We start from the raw sequence: 6877 nt of genomic DNA on the forward strand, positions 1-6877 counted from the left end.
GAAGGTTAACAAACACGGTCACTGCTAATTGACTTTTTAACCGCTAATTAAGCCCGAGGCGATGCCGTTGCGCCACGACGCCAGGGAGAATCTTGCAGGACTCGCGGAACGAAATCGCGCTCCTCGAGGATATTTCGAGCGGGTTCGAGAAACTGGGACGAGCACCCTGGTGAAACGGTGGTTGTCCCGCGAGAGAATGATTCACGGACCACTTTCACTGTGTGCCCCGCGTGTTTACGGCATCGAAATTGCCGTCTCGTATATACGGCACGTGCGAAACTTTTTTCTTCGTGTCCTCTCTCTCTGAGATATCTCTCGGCGATCAGAACTGTCGTCGATGGCCTTCTTGCTACTTGTAAATCACTGTACAAGATGAATTTCATACTACGACTCGGTTCACTCGCGTGTTAATCCTTTAACACAGATTTATTTCTAATTCTAATTTCTTCGTCGATCTAAGTTGCTTCGTATGTGTCTAATTATAGGCTTGTTTCTGCGTTAAAGCGTCAAATATGAAGTAAGAATTTTTGATTGTAAGAAATTTTGACACAGAAACATCTTGGGTCTTTCAATTTATCCTTTCTTCTGCTATCTTTATATCTTCGGTAAAATAAGATGAAGCACAAAATGAAACTACAAAATTTTCAATATAAAATCTCGCGAAAATCTCGTCGAATATACAGTGGGTCGATTCGGTCGGCTCGCCACGAAATTATCGGTGGCGTCATCGCTCCCTCTTTTCCCCCCTGGACGACTGAAAATCGACGATAAATATTCGGTGCCCGGTCGCCAATCCGCGCTCACTCGTGGCCACTGACACGCGGTGTACTTTCGATTCGCGTACTTGAAAATGTGGGTTAATGGACGCGTCGATCTCCCCGACCCGGTGTGGCGAGAGGGGGCCCACAAGTGCATCGGTCCCGTTCGTTTTTTGGACGGAGAAAAAAATTCGCACGGTCCAATTGCACCTCAAGGCAACCTGCCGCAGGGTTCGGGATCCAGGCGTGATCGTCGTCGTTGTTCGAGCGCACAGGTGCACGGTAATAATACACGGGCACGCGGGAGAGTGACCCCGTTTAACGGGGCCCTACTACGTTTCGTTGCATGCGCTTTCGCGTGAGCCGCACGCCGACAGCATGGAATTAACCGGGCCTGCAAAGGGAAATCGAGCGAACGACCTCGTCGTCGTTTCGCGTTTGTCATCGTGGCCGATGCCTCCCGAAATACGGACGTATTAAAGGGGATTTTGACGGACATTACGAAATGCCTCTGGCCGTTGCTTACTGTCCCCTTTTGTTTACGTCACTGCCATTCTCGGGAGAAACCGTGGCTTTTAACGACCTGATTCTTGGATCTAGAAATCTGGAGACAATGTGTAAATTAGCATACCCTGTGTGCCGACCGAAAGTTTCGAGAAATTAATTACACTTCTTAACGAGAATGTAACTGCTCCCCTAATGTAAAGGAACATGTTAAATCTGTGATTTAGACAGTAGTCACCCGAAAGTCATCAGTGGAGTATAATTGGAATAATTACATACTCTAGTATTTTAGTCATATCTTAGGCTTGTTCATTCCCTAATTAGTACAATTCATAATATTCATTATTAAATAGCGGATTTTATGTATTCATAGCCTATAAGGGCTCTGTGAAATCCAATAAAAGGCAAAACTTACAATCAGATGCAACGGGTATACCTCTTTATTCTGAACTGAATAAGATACTTAAGAGAAAAACGATATTTATTTGCTCCTGTCTCGATGAATTGCTTTATAAATATCTCAATATCTATGTATTTATCACCGTACAAGATCCACAAACTTCTATACAACTAACGAACGTAACCACAAAAACAAACGTAGTAATAAAAATTTCACCCACTTCTTAAATACCCAGATCGTGTGCGTACGTACTCGTAAGCATACGTTACCCAACATCCACCGAGAGAACGTGATGCGAAGCTTCGTAATCCCTAATTCGTCGTCGTCGTCCGATTTACTCACCGCGTCCCATGCTGCGTGGCCGGTCTTCGCGGCGCTTAAACGATCAATCCTGACCGTCTCCTTCGGTCGCATTACGTAATTACCCATCTTCTATTCGTTCATTCCCCGAGTCGACGAGGTAAGAAGCGGCCTGAATGCCCCCTGGGTGAATCGACTCCCGTCGGTGACTCACGGTCATTTAACCTCGGGTCGCATTAGCCGCGATCGTTACACCGAAAAAATAATTACGCTACTTATGCACTCCCGCCCGCACCGGTTTGGCTCCATTTGCGGTCGGGTAAGCGCAACGTGTGTGACACGCTCGGGCGCGACCTTTATTTTTTAACCGTGCCCGTAAACTCGTTCTTAATTGCTTCAATTCGGGTCTCGTTGTGTATCTTAAAGCCTCCCGTAATTCCGACTATTCTCACTTGGTTCCCTGTGGTAGTACATACTTCAATAATAGACTAACTGCGAACGTATTCGATGCAACTTTCACGAGTGACCCCGCCGAGCGTGAAAGATTAAAGCCACCTTGTCGTGGACACTGTAATCGTTGGACTAACGATCTCGTTGCGGATGCTTGAATGATTCACGAGGCAAACGATCGATGGGGGCCAAATATACCGTGGAAAAACTTTACGAGCCCGTAGACCTCACTCCGCTACGTACGGAATTAGACTCTCGGCCGTGGCCACGTGTTTATCGCGATTCGCTGTCGCGTAAATTATAGCCGCGCCTCTATCGCCCCGCCGAAATCACGGAAACTGTACGCTACCAGCACAGAAACGATTCCAGGGACAAGAAACGGGGGAGGGGCCCTGGGGTTGGGCAAAGGCTGACTCGAAGGGCTAGGGTAAAATGAGATTCGCGTGTACATTTTTTCTTATCTGCCGTGGCGGGACGGGGACGGACACAGGAGGGTCGACGGGCATCAACGAGGGGCGGAGGGGGAGGGGGTGCGACGTGACCCCCCGAAGAGTGTCGGTGTGCTCACGAAACCGTAAAATATTTCGGCCCGGTGAGATATTTCGTTGGCAGGTCCTCGCTTCCGGTTCCCGAAGAAAGGAAAAGTGAGCTTGACCGAGGGGGTCGCCCGTGGGAGGGAGAGGGACGGTCGTTGGAAGGACAGAAGGGAAGACGACGCGAGAATAGAAAGCGAGAGACCGTGAAGGCGCGAAAGAAACGGAAGACGAGCATCGTCGTCGTAGGGGAACAAAGAGAGCGGGGAAAAAGAGGAAAGAGACAACGCGTCTGGAGAATACAGAATTGGCCGTAACATAAAGAAGCGGAAGGTACGAGGAGGATAGCAACCCCTCGTGAAGGGGAACCCCGTGATAACGTGCTTCGGATATAAGTACCGCGGGGAGTACGAACGTAACTCCTCGTCCTTGCCACCACACCCCGCCTGCGGGAGCGTATACACACCACAGTCTTCTCCGGCAACTCCACCCCTCCCGCGAAAGGATACGATGAGGCCATGGACTCTCTCGCCGACTCGCGACCGCGTTCTAGAGAATGTCGACGCGTTTTCACATTTCCGCGGGCTGAAACTTTATCTTACTTTACGACGAATCAAAAGCTACGCTTTATCATCATCCCCCATCCTCCCTCGACTCCTATCTTTTATACCGAAGTAACTTACTCAGGGCATTGTGTCCCGGCGTGAGCACGGTGGACACTCTCGGGTCATAGTAACGAGTTATACGAAGAGTCCTTCTTTCCTTCCTTTTTTTTTTCTTCCCCACGATCTCGAGCAGCGTGTCCCAGGTAATCTTAACGAGACGCGGTCTGTACTTAGCAAAATTAGATGTTCCACTCCCGCGGCGACCATTTTTGGTCCTCGTGATCATCATCGTGCGACAGAGATAGGATCTCTTTCCCCCAACCCTCTCCCGTTAGAATTAGCGACAGGTAATCGCAAGACGAGATCACCTAGAGCCCGCGAGACGTTAAGAAGAGGGTTGGATAATCTTGGGTCGAAGCTGAGAATCCCTGCGAGGGACAGGCCACTCGACCCCTCAACAGGACCTCTGTTCCAACGTGCAAAGAGGGGGAGAGACTGAGAGGCGTGCACTCAACCCGAATTTACGTGCGAGTGTTTACGGGGCAAGATGGCGCCAGGTTGCCACCCTTACGTGCATTAACGCCCGGCCTGAGAGATAGTGGCGCGCACACACCCCTCGTCGTCTTTCCTAGACAATGGGGGACGATACTGCGCGACCCAGGCAACAATGCTCGCCAGCCGTGCCTCCACCGACGTCGACACGTCTCAAACCGTGGCGAAAGAAGAACGTCGCGCGCGCGGACAAGACGAGGAAGGAAGCCACGCGGTGGTTTCCATGAACGCACACAGACACCGGTGCTCGAGGACGCACCTTGTGGCAGTGTCCTTGGGAAGCACCTAAGATTCACGCGATAGCGACCAGATCTTACCTCAAAACTTCGTACACCCTCGCCAATCACACGCGCCTCCGCGATCCGACGTATACCCGACGGCTACTGGGATTTTCAAAGCATTTATCTTCGACCGCGATCTAAGTCGGTGAAATATGGACCCGGGGAAGTTTTCTAAGAACGAGACTCGTCGATTGATGACGGGTACTCGCGGAATGGATTGTGGCGAGGTGAACGATAGTTGGAGGGTGCGCCTTACCGTAGGTGAGAAAATAAAAAAGTATATTCAGAGATCGATTGGTAATTATCCTGGACGTTGTAATATGGATACGGGCGAGTGTAATCTTTTGTGATCCTGGAGGATTTGTTTCCCTCCAATGAAAGCTGAGATAATATTGTTTTAAACGACGATAAATGGTACTTTTATCAGATACAAATAGAATCTGTTTTTAGGCTTGTAATTTGATCGAGTTGAAGTATAAATGATTATTGTTCAGACAAATCGAAAATGTCGGAACATCAGTTTTCTGAGGTCGGATCGAAAGGTTTCTTCGTTAAATTGAACATGCATACCAGACTCGATAGATTGCCCGGGCCAATAAGTCTCTAAGCCTCGCGCGTCAATGTACATCCTCCAGGCACCATAATACGTCGAAACAGACTGCATAATTCATTTTCCTCCGTCATTGACAGGCCTCGAAGCCCGACTCGTTATACCGTGGCGCACGAGCTACGATCGCCGAATGGTAATGGCGCTCGTGCGCATACTTACGGTTAAGTTTGGCACGTAACTCGCGCTACGGCCATTTGCAGCTAGACGGCAACTGCAATTAACTTGCCCGATTAGTCGTCTAATTTCCATCGCCCCGACGGCACTGCCTGAGAATCTGACATTTTTTTCTAATTAATCGAATAACTTAACCACGAGGTCGACGCGCGTCCCCGATCATAATGAAGTCATTTTAAACAGCAGGGCTGATCTCGCCGTCTTGGAATCACAATAATTTTCGTAGCCTTCCGTTTTTGCATCGATGCGTTCGACCCCTGGGATGGAAGTTTACCCCATTCGCGTGCATCGAAATTGTGAACGCGTGCAGCCACTTTCGGAGTGACGTTAATTCAATTTCCCGGGAAAATTGAAGCGACGCGATAAAATCGTTTAGTTCGAAAATACCGTAGACGAGCCCTGGACGCATGACTTTCGTGTCGAGGACAGGAGCTTGTCCCGCGAATAACGTCGCGTTCAGTCACGCGCCGGAAACTTCGGCTGATTAGCGTGAAAGTTCACGAAATACTATTCTGCGAATAGTTCCTGCGGTTATAATTGTTTCTTACGAATAATACACCGTGTTTAAGCAATTATACAAATCCAACAAGGCCTCGATGTTGTCTTATCGTTTAATGTCCTTTACTACTACGAAATAATCTTTATCCAGCGATTAGTTTTATTGAAATTTTTGTAAGATTTTCTTTGGACGTGACCCCAAAGAAATTTTGTACCCTACAAGGAAGACCTCACGCCATTAGATCAACTTGAAGACCGAGTTGCACTAACGTGATCTTCTTTACTTCGCGTTCGCCGATATATCATACTTTTTTTCAGCTGTCACATACCTGTCATCCATTTTGGGGTCACGCATTGCCCATTTCTTCCGAGATACTGACATTCCATCCATCCTCTGTCATCTCGTGTCTGCTGGTACTGGTTCTTGTAACCACACATCCTTCAGTTTTCTTCCCAGTCTCAATTCCGGCATTATTTTTACGAAGCACGAAACATCCGAACAGCAAATACAACCTTAAAACCGAAACTTCCTTTCTCCGTATTTTACAATCGATCAACGACGAGCGTTACTCTTTTTCTTGTGATATATAACATGCGTTATTCGGTAATACATCTCGTTTAGTATATTTCAGGTTGGATCTTTTCAGCTACTCAATTCGCGGACTCGAGGACTCTAGGTTCAAAATTCTAATTCAAAGGACCATCGGAATTAAGAACCTCCAGACCCAAAGGCTTCTTGGTTCTTGGTCCAAACCTTGAATCTGAATCTTTGGATCTGATACATTTGGGTTTAGATTTTAGATCCTTGGAAGAGTTGAACGGAGATGTAGTGCGTCTCTATACCAGATCGATCCAACTTTCTATCCTAGGTTCTCCTGATTCTAGGTTCTTAGTTTGGAGTCGTAAATTGAATTCGTGTTTCTTCTGTCAAACAATTTCAAGAATCTTGCGACGAAGACAATAGAATCGATGAAGTCAAAGGACTTCGTACGGTATTCCCAAGCACAGTACACTATTTTCCTGCACTATTCTCCCTCTTCTTTTTCTGGTATTTCCCAACACTCACAAGAAATCGTTATCTTGGCCTCGAAAATGCTCATAACGTATGCGAGTGGATATAATGCGGATCCCTCGGCGGATACATATCCGCGTGCCTGCGTGCAACGTTTCCGCACGGAGAAGAATTCGTATGCTCCTGATATATACACACGC

The sequence above is a fragment of the Dufourea novaeangliae genome, unplaced genomic scaffold, assembly GCF_001272555.1.
Source record: "Dufourea novaeangliae isolate 0120121106 unplaced genomic scaffold, ASM127255v1 scaffold7, whole genome shotgun sequence".
Classification (NCBI taxonomy): domain Eukaryota; kingdom Metazoa; phylum Arthropoda; class Insecta; order Hymenoptera; family Halictidae; genus Dufourea; species Dufourea novaeangliae.